At 39.7% G+C, this 19,569-nt stretch overlaps 1 long non-coding RNA gene across 1 annotated transcript in view; it reads left to right on the top strand.

Annotated features, from left to right (window-relative positions):
* The window catches only part of LOC102118468 (uncharacterized), a 93,034-nt gene that overhangs the window by 56,785 nt on the left and 16,680 nt on the right, over positions 1 to 19,569 (top strand). The window contains exon 8 of the long non-coding RNA XR_012434685.1: positions 18,016 to 18,154. This is a non-coding gene — a long non-coding RNA (uncharacterized lncRNA). The remainder of the gene's footprint in view (positions 1 to 18,015; positions 18,155 to 19,569) is intronic.

Here is a 19,569-nt window from a genome sequence, read left to right as displayed (position 1 = left end):
GAAGAAATAAAATAAAGCTGCTTCTTTTTGACTTCCATTTGAGGCCCTAGACAATGCAATAAGGAAAGAAATAAGAGGTATAAAATTAGAAATGAATAAATTATTATTTCTCCCAGTAAAATTTTCTCATAGAAACCCAAAGATAATTTATAGAACTATTTAGAACTTTTTTAGAAGTTCAGCAAGACTTCTAGATACAAGATCTATATATTTTGTTTATATATGTATGTATATAGTTTATATATTATTTACTGTAGAGATAACACATTCTTCACTTCTTATTTGCCTAGGTTTTTCATGTACCTATCATTAATTGATTCTAAAAGTCACAAAGTACAATCATTTTTTCAGTATAGTCAGATAAATTCAGGCAATATATCACGCGTGGAGGTGTGTGGAATAATTAGACAGAAAAAGACGGATTTGTTTTCTTTGAAGCCTTACATCTTTGTGAGCAGCTGTTGACTGGTGACATCCTTTACCATCATCGTGAGAATTACCTTACCTTTGCATCTCTCCTGGGTTGGAGTTCAGGGTAGTTTTTCATTCCTTGCTTTCTCTTTTTAGGTTAATGTCTTTGTTTGGTAGAACATAACCTTCATCTTCTTTCTGAATAAGAATACATGGCATGAACACAAGGAAAAGAACAACAGACACTGGGTCTATTTGAGAGTGGGGGGCACGAGGAGTGAGAGGAGCAGAAAAAAATGACTATTGGATACTAGGCTTAATACTTGGGTGATGAAATAATCTATACAACAAACTCTCATGACGTGAGATTATGTATATAACAAACTTTCACATGTACCCCCAAACCTAAAATAAAAGTTTAAAAAAGAAAGAATTCATGGCAGGTAATTTTTAAAGATATTGCCAGTTTGAAAAATTCTTCTTTCGACCTTCACATTTGGTTGATGGTTTGCCCTAGTATAGACTTCTAAGTTTAAAATCACTACCCCTCTCTTCACACTTGAAGATATTTCTCCATTGTCTTGTAGAATCTGGTGTTCCTGTAAAAAAGTTCAGTGCCACTCTCATACATGAGTGTATAAAATTGTATGCTTTTCTCCTCTATGGACCCTAAGTCTATTATTTACCTTCACTGTTCTAATATTTCATAATACTATGCCCTGGTGAGGGTTTGTTTTTGTTTCTTGTGTTCAGAGTGTACTAGACTCTGAATGGGGTCTTTTAATCTCTAGATCCATATCCTTTAATCATGGGAAATTCTTGTACTGTTTTGTTATTATTTCTTTCCCTGTGTTTAATCTTTCTTTCTGGAACTCCTAATATTTAGCTATTGATCCTCCTAAAAGGATCCTTTATTTTAAAAAATTTCCTATTTTTAGCTCTTTGGACTTCATTCTAGGAGATTTCTTCAGATTTATCTTTCAAATACTAAACTGGATTAAAAATTTTTGCTGTCACATTTTTAATTTCAAAGAACTCTTTTTTTCCTTGTTGTCCAAATAGTATTTGTTCTTGTCTCATGAATGTAATATATTTTACCTCTTTGAGACATTTTAAAAACTTTCATTCTTACTTACTGTATTTTCTCTATTTTTGATACTTTTAAACAATTACTTTCATCTATCTATTATGTTGGAAGTATTCTTCAAAAAACTGACAAGTTTTTTGCTGTCCATTTATATTGAGAGATGAGGCACTTAAAAGTTCATTGAATGGCCAACACATGGGGTGAGGATTTTCTGAATGATGGGCTTCACTATTGGGTACCAAGCAGAGAGTCAACTAGTTCCTTGCAGAATCAGAGTACTCCAGTAACTACATGTCTTTTCACCTGGGGCCAATAGTCCAGAATCCTCAAGGCTACTGCCTGGGCTTGTAAACCTAGATGATGACCTTCTGGGAGTTGAGTGAAAAAGGAAACTGGGCTCTCCTTTTGAGCATTTTTAATTCTGCACTCTTCCCTCAGCTGTACCTGGTATCACTGAGTCCAGAGGCATTGGATTCCACAGTTCAAGTGATAAACCTCATCTTTTGAGGCCCTGAGTGTATGTGGAAATGAGGAGAGTAGTTATCTCATTTGGGGTTTATGAGGCATCCTAGGAGTTGAACTGCTTCTCACACACACCTTTATTCTTTGTTTTACTGTATCTCCAGTGTCAGAGGTATCTGGCATTTCTGATTCCTGGTTTCTATTCTGTTAGGGTTAGGCTAGGAAATAAGGCTAGGGTTAAATGATAGAATTTTATTCATTCTTTTCTGTCTCTATCTATATTAATTCTGTCCTACCTAATGATTTAAAAATTGTCTTCCCCTTGCCTTCAGACCCATATAGGTCTCTAGGTCTCACCATAGCATTTCAGGCACCCTGTTTCACACACAACAGTAATGGGAATATTGTAAAGCCAATCTCCAAATAAGCTTGGTTCCATTTCTAATTGTGAGGTGGTGACTGTGCCCTCCAGTCCCTCTTGGGCTGGAAGCCTCCTAAAATCCATAGCACCAGGTAGGGCTGGGAAGTGGGGATTTTCCCCCTTATTTATAAGTGGGAAAACCCTATATGTGTATCACTAGCTCTAAGCAGTGAGCCTAGCCCTGATTTTCCATCTTGGATGGCTTAAGTTTTATGATCATCACTCTGTGGGACCTGAACCCTTTGCCCCACTGCTGAGCCCCAGGTCCAGAGACCAGGAGGCTCTTGGCTGTATTCTCGAATTGGTTTTTTTTCTTTCGAGACAGAGTCTCCCTCTGTCATCCAGCCTGGAGTGTAGTAGTGTGATCTCAGCTCACTGCAAACTCTGCTCCCCGGGTTCAGGTGACTCTCCTGCCTCAGCCTCCTGAGTAGCTGTGATTACAGGTGTGTGCCACCACACCCAGCTAACTTTTGTGTTTTTAGTAGAGACGGGGTTTTGCCATGTTGGCCAGTCTGGTCTCGAACTCCTGTCCTCAAGTGATCCACCTGCCTTGACCTCCCAAAGTGCTGGGATTACGGGCATAAGCCACCATGCCTGGCCCTTGACTATATTCTCTCTCACTCATTTGTGTCTTTGTTTCCTTCCTTATCTGAGGTAAGTCATCTTTTCTCCCCCATTATCCATATGTCTTTTTGCACGTTCATGCATGCATGCATCCACACACATGCATATTTTTCTTTGTCAGTTCTATTGTTTGGAAAAGAGAAACAAAGTGTGAACACAATATACCATCTTCACAGAAAACTTAAAGAGCAGTTCTTTGAAAACAAACATAATAGCAACAACGGCAACAACAAAATCAAAAGCCAACAACCAAATGCAAAACCCACTGCCTTTCACTTAAAAAAAAAAAAAAGTAAAATTTGGAGTGGTTCTAATTTGGATACTATATATGACCATGCTTTGTATTACCTAATGCCCCCTCACAAATCTTAATTATTCATTTTATGCTTATGAATCTAGGTCACCTCATTAGGAAATCTTATGACTTTCTTCACACTGGCCTCATTTTTTTTTTTTTTTTTTAATGCTTTAAACATAAAAGATGAACTTTTGAAGACCTGGGATTTAACTCTTTCTCAAACATATTCCCCAAACTTCCAATATAATCAAAGCATTTTTCTGTTTCTGGAGTCCTTGAGCAGTGTTTGGCTGAGAGGCACACAATGAGAGGGTTATAAGGTTGTTCTTGACAGCCTGGGTGAGATAGAGTGACCTCCTTACTGCTTATAGTTTTCCAGTCCTGGCCCACTGCCAGAAACGCAGAAGTTCCCCAAGAAGACAAACACTGAGAAGTTCACTAAACATTTGGACTTCAATTTGCTTCTTGAAATGCCAGGCTGTTTTCTTTTTCTGGCAGAAATTGTTACTCCTCCTCTAATCTCACAGACTCTAAATGCTAGTTCTACTTTGGTAACAATTTTCCCTGAACTTCATCAGTTCCATTCAACAAATATTTATTGAAGCGTGCCACGCAATGTTAGGTACGGGGAATATAATAACAAATACAGCACAGTTCTGGTGCTTAATGACCTCATGGTCTCATGTCAGCAGAGACACACAGGACTGCAAACACAAAGACTTACCAGGTGGCAAACCTTTGTCCTTAGTGTTCTAGCTGCCGAAGTTCACATTTGCAGGACCATTTGCTCACTGGACCTTGAAAAGTAAGTCTCTCTGGGCTTGAGTTTCCTCATATGTATAAAGAACATGATAATGGTACTATATAGTATATACATATATACATACATATATAAACTATAGATTATGATTCTATTATACATACAGTTGATCCTTGAACAACATGGGTTTGAACTGTGTGAGTCCACTTATATATGAGTTTGCTTCCACCTCTGCCACCCCTGAGACAGTAAGACCAGCCCTTTGTCTTTGTTGCCCTCCTCCTCAGCCTGCTCAACATGAAAATAATGAGGACGAAGGCCATTATGATGATCCACTTACACTCAAGGAATAGTACACATATTTTCTCTTTCTTATACTTTTCTAAATAATATTTTCTTTTCTCTAGCTTCCTATGTTGTAAAAATACGGTATATAATACATGTAACATGAAAAATACTTGTTAATTGACTATTTATGTTTTCAATAAGGCTTCCAGTCAACTGTAGGCTATTAGTAGTTAAGTCTGTGGGGAGTTAAAAAATCATATTGGGACTTATGACTGTGGGTGGGGTCAGCATCCCCAGCCCCCACATTGTTCGAGGGTAAACTGTGTATATGTAAATATACGTACACACAGATATGTGGATATATGTATATATTCATATATTTGTGTATATATACATAGTATACATACCTATATATCTATATACGTGTGTGTGTGTGTGTGTGTGTTGTAGATTAAATTTCATAATACATGTAAAGTATAAACTTGAGGCTGGCAAATAGGAAGGACTCCTTAAATATTAACTTCTATTTTTATGTATATTTTAGCTCTATAGCATGAAGGAAAGCCTAAACTAGTAATGGATAAAACATGGTCTTTAGAGACAGGTAGGTCTGGGTTTAAAACCTCATTCAACAACTTGTAAACTTGAGTAACCTTGTATGTGAAGTCCTTAGTCCATTTCATAATCAATGCTCAATGAGTGCTGCTTTTATTATTATTATTAATATTTTTAGAGACAGGGTCTCACTATGTTGCCCAAGCTGGAGTGCAGTGACTGTTCGCAGGCATGATCATAGAGCATTATAGCCTCAAACTTCTGGGCTCAAGTGACCCTCTTGCCTCAGCCTCACAAGTAGCTGGGACTACAGATGTGTGCCACTGTACCTGGCACTTTTATAATTATCATTTCTTAATATTATGAAACAAAGCTTCCTCATCTCAAAAATAATTAGTATTATCTTTAAGTTACAATTATCGTTAAATTATTTGTGTTGGAAATAATATATATTATATTATCTACAATATAATATTTATATTATATAAATTATGTATTATATTTATATTATATAAATTATGTATTATATTAATAATATACAATATGTGATATAGTATATTATATATTTTATATAATATATTTTAATATATATCTTTGTATTGGAAAAATATTTAATATATATTAAATATTATAGTATATAATTTATATTATATATTAATTTAAATTATATTTTTCCAACAGTATTTATTTTTCTATCTCCATTATATATTTTACATTCATCTCATCTACTTCATTTCTATCCCCATTTTCTAGCTCAAATCTTGGTCACCTCTCCGTTTATTATATTAGTATTCTAATTCATGTCCCTTGTTTCAATTACTCTCTCCTCAAGTCCTCTTTCATAAGACTTCCAGATAAATTTTCTTGAACTGCAAATCTGATGATATCACTCCTCTATTCTCCATTGATAGTATAATAAAGCCAGACTCTTTTTTCTCATTTCAACCTAAATTTGAATTCTATCTACCTTCTTATCTTTAATTGTCACTATTCCCCTTTATATACTTGACATGCAAATTTGAAGGAGATAGTCACTCTACTGAAACCTTGCTCTTATTTTGCTCTGGCTTCTTCCTGTACTACCTCTTTGAGCTTTGCTGCATGTCCAAATCTTCCAAGGCCCAGTCAAGCCCTTTTACTTGATGGTGTCTCCTCTGGTCCCCTCTCCCTGTCCTTCAAATACTCTCAATATTTTAACTACATCTTCATAATGGCTAGATTTTTACTGTGTTCTAAATTTTACCTGCCTGTTGTTTATCCCTGGTACCTTCAGCATTTAGCATATTCTGTTCATTAAGTTTATACTAGTTTCTCTAACAAATAAACTCCCAAATTTTGGTGGCTTAATGCAAGAAAAGTTTATTTCCTTCTCAGCTGAGAATCTAATAGGGGTGTTTCTGCTTCATGTAGACAACTTCCCTTCAAATAGTGATTCAGAGACACAGACTCTCCCCATCTTGGGGTTCTGCAATTTCCTAAGATCTCAGAGTTCTCTGCCTCCAGCCAGTAGAAAGGAAACAAGAGAGTAGAAAAGCAACATCCACATCTTAATTACCATCACCTGGACATATATCACTTATATTCATATTCCACTGCAAGACCAGTCAAATGGTTCCTCACTGATGCAAAAAGGCAAGGGAAGTGTAGTCCTTGGCTGAACAACACCTTCCCAGAGATAGCTCTATTCTGTAGAAGAAAGAGCAGAAATTTTGGGTGAAGAGTAAGCCATCTCTGCCATGCTCTGGTATTAGGAAATACTTTATATCAAACACGTATAGATGAAGATGGTAATAATATTTAGAATACCCACCATTTATTACCTATAATGAATCTTTTTGTCATAGGAATGGTATGTGTATGTATATATGTATGTATATATATGTATCTATATATGTGTATGTATATAATATTTATTTTATATATATACACACACATACATAACTGTATATACATTTATATATATATTTAAGTAAATGTTAAAATGTTGAGAGTATTTGAAAGACAGGGAGAGGGGACCAGAGGAGACACCATCAAGTAAAATAGCTTGATTGGGCTTTGGAAGATTGGGACATGCAGCAAAGCTCAAGGAGGTAGTACAGGAACAAGCCAGAGGAAAAGAAGGGCAAGGTTTAGTAGAGAGTGACAATCTCCTTCAAATTTGCATGTCAAGTGTGTAAAGAGGAATAGTGCGAATTAAAAATAAGAAGGTAGACAGAATTGAAATTTAGGTTAAAATAAGAAACAAGTGTCTGACTTTATTATACCAGCAATGGAGAATAGAGGAGTGATATCATCGGATTTGCAGTTGAAATGATGTATCTGGAAGTCTAGTGAAAGAGGACTTGAAGAAATAGTAATTGAAATCAGGGACCTGAATTAGAAGACTAATATAATAAAGGGAGAGGTGACCAAGATTTGGGGCAGAAAATGGTGGTAGAAGTGAAGTAGATGAGATGAATGCAAAATGTATAATGGAGAGAAAATAAATACTGTTGATGGTGTTTGTGGGGCAGAGGGTCAGGGTATAAAATAGAATCTTAAGTGTGCTAATTTAGGTGACTGGGAGAATGATGGTGACATTAATAGAAGTGAGGAAGGGAAGATGAGTATGGAGGAGGAAATGGGGGGTGGCTAATTTATTTTGGACGTTAGTAACAGAATATTTGTGTGGGAGAGCCTGTTGATGCTGACTAACAGGTGGTTGTCAGTTTTGGACTAGCATTAAAGAGAGAGCGTTAGTTAAATCAGCAACATTTCTTGTGAGATGTGGATTTACAAGGATTATTTGAATGGGGAGGTGAGAGACTAATTGGTAAGCTCATTGAACTGGAAGTACAGTGTCTTAGTAACAAAATACCATAGACTGGGTGGTATTTCTTATATAACAGAAATTTATTTTCTCACCGTTCTGGAGGCTAGAAGTCCATAATCAGGGTGATGGCTGATTTGGCAAAGTCTCCCTTCCAGGGGTGCAGGGAGCCATCTTCACTGTGTCCTCACATGGCAAAGAGAAAGAGGAAAAGGGAGCAAGCTCTCTGCTGATTCTTCTAATAAGGACACTAAACCCATCATAAGGACCCCACCCTCATGAAATCATCTAACTCTAATTACTTCCCAAAGGGTCCATCTCCAAATACCATCACATTGGGAATTAGGGCTTCGATATATGAATTTTGAGGGGACACGACATTCAATCTATAACACACAGGTATCCAAGTCTGAAGGAAAATAGAAGTTGGAGTAGGGAAGATTCTTCCTGATAGAAGTTTATTAGAAAAGTCAAAATCGATTGAAGTTGAAAATTTTCAGGGGTTCCATTATATTAAGACAAAGTAATAGGCAGACACTTAATATCCTAATTGCTCATTAGGGAGAAGCCGGGAATGTGGAAATGCTACCCCTCTCTAGCTCGTGAAGTTGAAAATGTCTGCCACAACAAGAAGTGAATTTTGACCTTACCCAGTATAAAATTAACTTCTCAGTTCATTTCTCAAAACTGAAAAACCAGTTTTAAGGCTTTTAAAATAAGTGTTATCCAATCTATATAGTTTATTTGGCATGGTCTCCTTGATAAGTAGAGACCTGGAATAGACCCTAGAGATGATCTGAGATTTCTGTCTTTCAAACTGTGTTTCATCCCAAGGATGAAGAGAAGGTGCCTCAGGGTTGACCCAGGATGTGAGAATGGTCAGAGCCTGAGATAGAATCGACACCGTTCATATCTCTCCTACCCCTTCTACTCATCAGCCAGGTCAGTCACACTTATTCTGTTATTTATTAGGCTTCTGGCTAAGACTTCATCTGAAGAAAAGATTTCACGCTCTCTGTCTGTGGGCACATCTATGCCTAGCCATGTCATGTCTATATCTAACAGCTATTTGAGAAACAGCACTCTAGACCAGAGCCTGCACACTTTTTCTGCACTTGGCCAAATGTGATTTAAACGTTTGGAGGCTGTACAGTTTCTGTCATAACTATTTAATGATGCTGTTGTAGCAGGAGAGCTGTCATAGACAATACATAGAAAAATAAGCATGACTGCGTTGTAATAAAACTTTATTCACAAAAACACAAGGTGGATTTGTTTGCAGATCTTTGATGTTGATCAACTTCCCTCTTGTTTTATATATTGAGAAATTGAGGTAGAGTGAGGCTAAGAGACTTACTAAAGGTAATAAAGTGGTTAGGAGTAGTCATGAGAATAAAGCTGCAGTCTCCGCATGCATTTCAGTCACCCCTGTTCCACCTCATTCTTGTTACATCTTTGTCAAAATCCCTCAAAGTGTTGTTCTGGTGCCTTGAACATGCTGTAAGATTAATCAGTTGGTTATCTACCTTTATTATGTGCCCTCTTCACAAGCCAAATGATTTGCATGTATTATCTCTTTTAATATTCATGATAACCCTATAATGTTGATATCATTATTCTCTGTTTTACAAAGAAGAACATGGAAGTTTAGAGACTTGTCCAAGATCACACTTTAATGGACCTCTTTAATAGTCCTGATTGGCTCAGACCGCTAAGCTTATAATTTATCATCAACTCGTCCTTTTCTCTTGGAGTCCCTAGAGTCAATTCATAGAAACGTGTTTCAGCTTTCAAAATATACTCAGGATTCAGCCACTTCTCATCACCTCCACTATTACTATTTTGGTCTGAACTGCTGTCACCTCTCCCCAGGATTGCTGCAACGGCCATCTAGTAGGTCTCCCTGCCTCCTGCTGTATACACTTAAGGTCTATTCCCACCATAATCACAAGAATGATTCTGTTAAAACACGAGATAGATCCTGGCACTTGTCTTCCAAACCCCTGCCAGGGCTACTCATGTCACTCAATAAAGGCAGAAATCCTACCATGGCCCTTATGGCCCTGCATACTCTGCCCGTAACCTTAACTCTCTTACTACTCTCGCCTCCCACTCTTTGCCTACCTCCTGGGCTTCCTCGCTGGCCCTGGACAGAACAGGCATGACCTCTCTTTAAGGCCTTGTATCTAGGCCTACTCCATGTCCACAGGCCTGCCCAACTCTCTCACTGCTCCTGGTCTCTGCTCACCTGTGGGCTTCTCAGTAAGGTTCACCTTGACAGCCTTATTGAACACGGCATTTGAAATTCCCAGGCCGCTGGCCCTGCTCCATGTTTTCTTTTTCCCATAGTACTGGCCAGCTTCTAACATACTGTGCAATTTATTTGTTATGCTTATTGTTCATTGTCTCTCTCCCCCCACAAGCCCCAACCAGTCAATGTCCTTGAGGGTAGGGAATCTATATTTTGTCTGCCTTTTTCTCTCTAAGGCTGTGAGCAGTGTTGGGCCCTAAGTGGGCACTGAATAAATCTTTCCTGAATGAATGAATAAACCTGACTCTCTTATTTCAAGGCTTTGTTCTTAATTACTGAATTATATGGCCAAAGAAGTAAGATATTAAATAAATAAATGAATAAATGGAATGAATGACTCCTCTACTAATTTGGGAATTCTCTGGGCCCTGGGATTGTCTCTTAATCATGTGAGTATGCCTGGAACAAAGCAGGTGCTTAGTAAGTGCTTACAGAATTAAATTACATCCTGCAGGCACCAATTCTGACATTTGGGAGGCCCTGTTACCCCATAAAATGCTTCCCTCCTGTTTTAGCCCATCATGACCACAATTGTACTTCTCTTAGCCAAAAAAGCCCTTTGTCCCTTGGCTGAGGTTCAGGCCCTGCTGCTTCCAGCCAGACTGGGCAACAAAAAGGAGCTTCAGAAGGAAGGACAACAGTCACTTTCTTTCTGCAGAATTCCTCCCAGGCTGCTTAAGCCTCTCTCCATGTCTCCCCATTTTAAACCTTTTTGCTTTCTTTGCTCTGCAGGATTCTAGCGACAGTCCAAAGAGGTAACTCTAGCTGGATAGTATAAGGAGATTGAGGGTTTCCTGGGGAATCCTTCCCCCTGGAAACAAGTATCAGGGGCTCCTTTTCCTGCCTTTTATCAGAGATTTTCCAGAGGCACAAATTCAAGGAAAATAACAAATTGCTACTTACAAAAGAGCAGTTTTGTAGCAGCAAACTTGTCGTCAATGTTAAATCTGAAGACAAATCCCTGATAACTCTTTCTAATGCTATTTCACCTCCAGCCTCTACCCTTAAGGTGGAATCTTTTTTTTTCTTTCTTTCTTTCTTTTTTTTTTTTTTGAGATGGAGTCTCACTCTGTCGCCCAGCCTGGAATGCAATGGCTTGATCTCGGCTCACTGCAAGCTCCGCCTCCCGGGTTCACACGATTCTCCTGCCTCAGCCTCCCAAGTAGCTGGGACTACAGGTGCCGCCACCACACCCGGCTAATTTTTTGTGTGTTTTTAGTAGAGACGGGGTTTCACCGTGTTAACCAGGATGGTCTTGATCTCCTGACCTTGTAATCCACCCGTCTTGGCCTCCCAAAGTGCTGGTGGGATTACAGGCGTGAGCCACTGCGCCTGGCCCCTCTTAAGGTGGAATCTTTAACACAACACATGCTGAGTGTCAGAAAACTGCAGGTAGCAATTCTACCACTGAGGAAAGTTTAATATACCTCCCCAAGTGGAGAAACACAAAGGTAGTGGAGAGTAGGGATTTCAACCAGGGTCTACAAAAAGACACATGCACTTGTATGTTCACCAACACCCTCTTCACAATACAAAAACATGGAGTCAACCTAGGTGCCCATCAGCAGTGGATTGGATACAGAAAATGTGGTATATCTACAGCGTGGAATACTACCCAACAACAAAAAGAAAAAAAATAATGTCTGTGTAGTAACATGGAGGCAGCTGGAAGCCATTACCCTAAGTGAATGAACATAGAAACAGAAAACCAAATACTACATATTCTCACTTATAAGTGGGAGCTAAACATTGGGTACAAATGAGAATAAAGTGGCAACGATAGACACTGGGACCACTAGAGACTGAAAGGAGAGAGGGAGGGCACAAGGACTTAAAAGCTATCTACTGGGTACTAATCTCAGTACTCCAAAGCTGAGTATCACTCAATATACCCAGGTAACAAACCTGCACACACATACACCCCCGAATCCAAAATAAAGTTGAAATTACATAAAACAAACGCAAAAACAACCAGGATCTATCTGGTTCCAAGGCTATTTTTTTTTTCATTGGTTCATTCATTCATTCATTCTTAATCACACGTTTATGGAGCACCCACTCTTGGCCAGGGACCATTCTCAGATCTTGAGAGACAGTCATGAACAAAGCAGATAAAAATTCCTGCTTTTGTGAGGCTTTTACATTCTAGTAATGAAATACAGATGATAAAAAGTAAACAAAATTTTTAAAAATATGTGTGAATGAAAAAGACAAAGAAGAGCAGGTAAGGGAAATTGAGACTGCAGAGCAGGGGAAATTCGCAGTAGGAAATCCAATGTGCTGACTTCATTGAGAATCCTGGATATGATCAGGGTTGAAGGAGGCAACGGAGTTCACCCAGCGGATGTTTGAGGAAAGAGCATTTCTGGTGGAGGAGTGGCCAGGGTAGAGGCCCTCAGACAGTGGGCATGTGCCTGTGTGCGTGTGGCCAGCCCAGTGACTGGTTTGGCTGGAGTAGAGTGAGTACACGGGAAGGGCAGATCATAAGGACCCCAGAGAGCATTGCAAGGGCTCTGTGAGGACTTTGGGTTCTCTCAGGGTAGAGCCACTGCAGGGTTTTGTGCAGAGGAGCAGCTGCCTCGTGTCTTTACAGTCTCTCTGGCTGCTCTGTGGAGGCCAAGGTTGTGTCAAGGTTGAAAGCAGGCAGACCGATGAAAGGCTGTTGCAATATTCCAGGCAAGGGATGGTGGCTTAGACACAGTGTCCAGGGTGAAGGAGCTGCCTTTCTCCTGACACAGTTCCTCTCCCATCCACTTTCCTCTCTCAGCTGATGACATGTTTATAGAATCTCTTACAATTAGTTCCTCCTCGGTAAGGTGGCCTTTTCTTTCCCCCCTCTGTCCATTGGCTCAGGTCCTCACTCCTCTCCTCAGCTGCTCTGCATCACCCACTCCAATCCTGGCCCAGAACTTTGTATCTCTGACCTCTTCTGTGGCCCTGTTTTGTGTCCAGGCCTCACCCACAGCAGCCTCAGAGCTCTCTCTTGCCCCCCTGTCCTGGTTGGTTGGTATTATATTCCCTGACAACCATTTTCCCCGTTTCACCTAATCTGTGGGATATTGCAAAACAAAAAGACACAAATGGGCTAGCTAATGCATGAATTTGGGAACAAAACAGGGGCTCCTACCATCCATCCCAAATCCAGGAGGATGGCAAACTCACTCCCAGTTTTCACTTCTTCCAGCCAGGGACCATCAGTGCTTGTCTCGAGGGGTTGTCCTATCAGTCAATGGGACAATACATGGGACATTACATTGCAGCAAGAATGTTACATAGATGATAGGGAAGGGGAAGGAAGAAGATGTTCAGCACACATTATATGTCATGCACTTTGTCTCCAGTGTGTTATGGAACTGTCACAAGGACTCTGTGGGTTGGTTCTAGCATTCATTGTTAACTAGATGAGGGAATGAAAAATAAAACAACCTGCACTGAGCCTGCAGTTGACTCCAGTCATGAGGGTGTGAGCAACCTCCAAAGTAGAAAGATGTTCCATGTCTGGAGAAGACAACAGATTCCTTGTTTAAAAAGGAAAAATACAATATTAAAAGGATGGCTTGGTTTCTCAGGCTTGGGTGTGACTTAGTCATCACATTAAATCAGCTGTGTCGCCAGAGCTTCAGCCAGTGCCAGGTTGTGGAGAGGTGGGCACCCAGGCCAGGGTTCCCACTGCCTATTCCAGGCACTTCTCCTTGGCCCACATAAGGAAGGGGTATGTGAGGGTATGTGAGTGCTTTCCCATGACACCAAAATGCAACTAAGCAGAAAGGATGCATGGCTTGGGGCTGGAAAAACATTTACAACAACCTGACAATGGAATCCATTTGTCCAGGTCTAGCCAGGTTTGGCAGGTGAGGCAAGAGTCCCACCTAATGATACAAGAGCTCCTTTTCATCATTTGTGGTTGGGTTTTCCCCCACTGCCAAGGAGGTGCAGGGTGCATGGGCAGGGGGAACTACGCCTGTGGTGCAGGAATGCACTGAGAAGGTGCTGCCCAGGTAGCCCTGCCCTGCATGTGTGAATCACCCAGTTAGAAGGCCATTACTGGTGGGTTTGCATCTTGTCAGCATTTTACAAACTGGTAATTCTCTTGCCCAGAAAGTGTCTCCCTGTTGCCAGAGTCTGGAAATGCGGCCAAATAATTTGGCATTTTCAAAGCCAAGAGCCTTCTTGTTTCCTCTATCATAGGAGCTTTCTGACAGCTGGCGGAATTGTGGCTTTGAGGGTGAAATTTTTTTTGTCAACTTGGCTAGACTATGGTGACCAGTTGTTTGGTAAAGCATGAGTCTAGATGTTCTTGTGAAGGTACTTTGTAGATGTGATTAATATTTACAATCAATTGATAGTAAGTAAAGTAGATTATCATTCATAATGTAGATGGGCCTTGTCAAATCAGTTGAAGACTTTCAGAGTGAAGACTAAGGTTTCCTAACAAGAAGGGATCTCTGCCTGGAGACTGCAACATAGAAATCCTGCCTATGTTTCCAGTCTTCAATCTGAAGACTGCAACATTTCTTACCTGATCTCCAGCCTGCTTGCTTGCCTGATCGATTTTGAACTTGCCAGCTCCCACAGTGGTGTGAACCAATTTCTTAAAATAATCCTTCTGTCTCTCTCCTCCTTGCCTCTACATAGGTAGAGTCATGTATCACATAATGATGTTTCAATCAACAACTGCATATATGATGATCTTAGAAGATTATAATGGAGCTGCCCTACACAGGTGTACAATATTTAAATGTTTCATATTGTGTTTATGCTGTTTCTTTCTATGTTTGGATACATAAACACTTAATGTTGTGTTACAATTACTTAAAATATTCAGTACAGTCACATGCTGTACAGTGTGTAGCCTAGGAGGAATAGGCTGTACCATGTAGCCTGTGTATGTAGTAAATTATAGCATCTAGGTTTTTGTAAGTATACTCTAATGTTTACACAATGACAAAATCATCTAATGATACATTTCTCAGAGCACATCACTGTCATTAAGTGACAAATAACTATAATGTGTAAGTGTGTGGGGTATGTGGATACATACATATACATGCATATGTGTGTATATATAAAATATATACATATATAAAAAAATATGTATATATTATATAATATGCATATATAATACATGCATATATAATATATAATATGATATATACATATATTTATATAGGTATATATGTATATTATATATACATATATTATATATACAATATATACATATATAAAATATAGACATATAATATATAATATATACATATAATATATATTATATATATAAAATATACATATATTTTATATATACACACACGCGCACACACACACACACCATTTTCCCTTGGCATCTGTGGGAGATTTGTTTCAGGACCCCCTGCAAATATCAAAATCTATGACTTCTCATGTCTCTGATGTAAGATGGCATAGGATTTGTATATAACCTACAAACATCCTGTGGTATACTTCAAATGATCTCTGAATTACTTATAATATCTAGTACAATGTACATACTATGTAAATAGTTGTATTTTTTTTAAGGTTTTATTTTTATTGTTGTATTGTTATTTTTTATTGCTTTTATTCTCTGAATATTTTCCATCTGCAGCTGGTTGAATCTGCAGTTATATAAAATAATTATAAAATCTATAATATAGATAATATAATTATAGTAATATGTGACATTGCTATATACAATATAATAATATGAAATATCTATATGGATATCTGAACTACTGAAGTATTGTAGTTTGGGAACTGTGAAAACTTCTTCAGGACTCCTGAAGTCCTTCAGAATTCTAAAATTTCAAGCATTCCTCATTTGCACATACGGATGCTGGAACCCTGCCTTGAGTCAGGCTTACAGTCTGGTACCTGGTACCTGCCAGGAGCAGGATGTGACCAAAGAGTAGAATCTTAGCCAGTGAGGCTTCCCTCTGTAGACTTGCTCAGCTGCCTCCTGTGGGGCCATGGCTCCAGGGAGCTGCACAACTTGCTTCTCTGCTTGTCTTCTGAATCTGTCCTTCCAAACTCCTGGCAGAGGTGATGGACTGCCCAAGTGATACTGTTTCTGTATTACTGCTTATTGTTTTTGTTTTTGAGATGGAGTCTCACTCTGTCACCCAGGGTGGAGTGCTCTGGCGCAATCTCAACTATTTGCAACTTCCACTTCCTGGGTTCCTGCCTCAACCTCCCTAGTAGATGGGATTACAGGTGACTGCCACCGTGCCTGGTTAATTTTTTTGTATTTTTAGTAGAGACAGGGTTTCGCCATTTTAGCCAGGTTGGTCTCAAACTCCTGACCTCAGGTTATCCGCCCACCTTAGCCTCCCAAAGGGCTGGGATTACAGGTGTGAGCCACCGCGCCTCCCTTGTTTCTCTATTATTTCTTGAGACACATTTATATCCAGGTAATCCTATAGTGGCCGTTATCCATCCATCCATCCATCCATCCATCCATCCATCCATCCATCCATCCTTCCATCCTTCCATCCAGCATAGATTTATCCAGCACCTTCCTTCTACCAGCTTTTATTCTGGTTGCTTCTGGGGGAGGGCACATGAATGCACAGATAAGCTATTTTGGAGCTCTGTGGTCTAGAGAGGTCCTACCCTTGAGACCCACAGAGGGAAATTCTAATCTCCTTTTCCCCAGACAGCCTCAGCACTGCAGACCATCTCTTGTGTTCCTTCTTGCATCTCTTTGGACGCAGGAGCATGCTTAACAGCACTGTGGCTGACCACTGTTGCCATCCTTGGCTACACGTCTTCCTGTTCCATCTTGACGGTTGAGGGCCTAGGAGTTCTTCAGGGAACCCCCGCTGGGGTTTGCAGTCATCTATCTCCCTTTCCCACTCCTCTCTGGAATTGCGCTTGCTAGTAGGAACTGATGTTGACCCATCCCTTTCCCTGATCCTCAGGCTGTTTGATCATGACTATATTTCTTGAAGATTCCTTTTCTTCTGGTGTGACCTTTTTGAGGACCAGCCCCAGCCTGGAGGCCCAGACAGAGCTCTAGAGAAGGAGCATCTGGATAGACACATCTGCTATCCCATTAGTCTCACTGCTCCTACTTCGCTCTCAGGCTCAGGCTCTTGCTGCTCAAATACACCATGGCACACCTGAATCCATGGGTGATGGCACGAGCCACACTTCCTGGTCTTGCCCTTCCCTTCTGGATGTAACTTCATGTCTCCCCGTTGGAAAAGAGATTGACATGAAAACCCAAATTAAAATACTGTAGTAAGTGCCAGGAAGTGGTAACTGTAGTGTTCTATATGGCCTTCTGAGCCTGAGGTGGCAGGTCAGGTCAGGTTCAACAAAGGTTTGCTAGCGAAGGGGTGGGTAATATGAAATCTGAGTGGTCAAAAGGAGTCAGAGTGATTAAATGGATGGTGGGGAAAAGAGTTTTAGACAGAGTGAACACCAGCTGTGGCAGCACAGTGAGAAGACATTGAGATGTGGTCAAAAACCTGGAATCAGTTTGTGTAGCAGGAACACTGGGCAGGAGAGAGAAAACACTATGGGGACCTGGCGCTTTGGGAGGCCGAGGTGGGCGGATCACTTGAGGTCAGGAGTTCGAGACTAGCCTGGCCAACATGGTGAAACTCCATGTCTACTAAAAATACAAAAATTATCCAAGCATGATGGCACACACCTATAATCCCAGCTACTTCGGAGGCTGAGGCAGGAGAATTGCTTGAACCAGGAGGCAGAGGTTGCAGTGAGCCAAGATCATGCCACTGCACTCCAGCCTGGGCCACAGAGTGAGACTCTGTCTCAAAAATAATAAATAAATAAATAAATAAATAAATAAATAAATAAATAAATAACACTATGGGGCTGTTTCTCATCCTGGAGTACAAAGAGAAGCACCTTAACTTGACTTTGTTTTCTCTAAGAAGTGAGACTTCTTTAGTGATGATGCTTTCTGGCACCCTGGCATCCTACCTGCGTAGGGTAAGATGGATACCTTCAAATTACCATTTCTTGTTCCAGTCCCTTCATACAATGAACCAGTTCCTGAAAATTTGCATTGCAAAATCATGAAGATACTGTAACTTCAATTGTGCTAACACTTCCATGAGAAGGAAAAGAGGCTGGGAAGCACATATGCAAAAGGTCGTCATTGGTTAAGGTGAGTGCTGTTTGGTTGATTTAATTCTTGGCTTTATTTTTTGTGTTTACTTTTGTTTTGTTTACTTAACTTTAGAATTATATTAAAAAATTACATTTGAGTTATATTCAAACAGCTCTCCCAACAGATATTCTGGGTCTAATTTCTAGGCTGCAGCATAAGATACTCATTCTCCAGGTGGAATTAGTCTTGTTCTGTAATATATTAGCAGAGGCTCTATTAGGAAGTGATAAGACCACATACTAAGGTCTCCAGGAATATAGGGGATTTTTCTACCAGTGGCAAGGAGTGTTATTCCAGATGAAGCTAATAACTTTGCATTCATGGCACCCGTTAGGGTGTCTTCTTTGTGGTGATTGCTAGTTTAGAAAATGGAAGGAAAATTCAGGAAGGCTGTTTGTGATGTGGCTGCAGAATTCCCTGATGGCTGAGGGTCCCAGAAAGCTGTGTGTCCAGCATACAATATCCTTTGTTTAAGCATCTGCATCTTTCCCCCAAGCAGGCTGTCAGCAAGGCAGTCATGCCCCCTCTCTCACTCAGTTCAGGCAGGAATCGAAGCACAATTTGGTCTCTTTGTCATTTCAAAAATCAAACCTGCCTAGGGACCGAGTTCCAGCAGCAGCTGTTTTTGCTTTATGTTTTATTTAAAGACATTTAATTTTGAGTCCTGTATGTTTTCAATGATATTTTTAATTTTTGGTAGAGCAGACTGTATACATGTATAAAATACCCTTGATTTATATACAGCAACTCTTTCATTAGCTGACTTTTTTAAAGGATAAATGCAGATTAATGATCCTAATTAATAACTAAGTGATTATAGCTATTTATTGTTTTAATTATTCCTTAAAAATAGTAGTAACTAAATATCAAATATATTAAATTATACTTTATGGCCAGCTTTGTGTCAAGTAGTTTACATACATTTTCTCATCAGGCTTTATAAGAATCTTATAAAGTAGATGGAGAAACTGATATTCATTTTATGAATAGAGTCTCAGGAAGGGTAAGTGGCTTGTTCAAGTTCTCATGGCCAACGAGTAGGGAAGCTGAGATTTTTAACCCAGGTATGTTTGATGCCACATAACATACAAAATGTGATATTACATGTATACTGTATATGTATATTTATGTATGTGCATACCTATATATTATATTATTTGTATGTGATACCCAAACTTCCAAATCACATTTTCTCCTCGTCTCTTTCATTTTCTTTTTTCTCTGACTTTTTCTATCTCTTGGCCTCTTGGCTCCTTCCGATGGTTGACTAACCCTGCTGTCCTTCATGGGCTGTGATCTGAGAGGGCAAAGTGTTAAAGCATTTCCCATCTTATGTGGATTTCCCAGCTCACCCATGCCAAAAGTGGACTGAGCTCCTGATCCTAATGCCAGAGGACCTGGGATCATATCTC

The sequence above is a fragment of the Macaca fascicularis genome, chromosome 5 (genome assembly GCF_037993035.2).
Source record: "Macaca fascicularis isolate 582-1 chromosome 5, T2T-MFA8v1.1".
Lineage (NCBI taxonomy): Eukaryota > Metazoa > Chordata > Mammalia > Primates > Cercopithecidae > Macaca > Macaca fascicularis.
The sequence above is the reverse complement of the archived record's forward strand: the minus strand, read 5'-3'. Positions and strand labels throughout refer to the sequence as shown.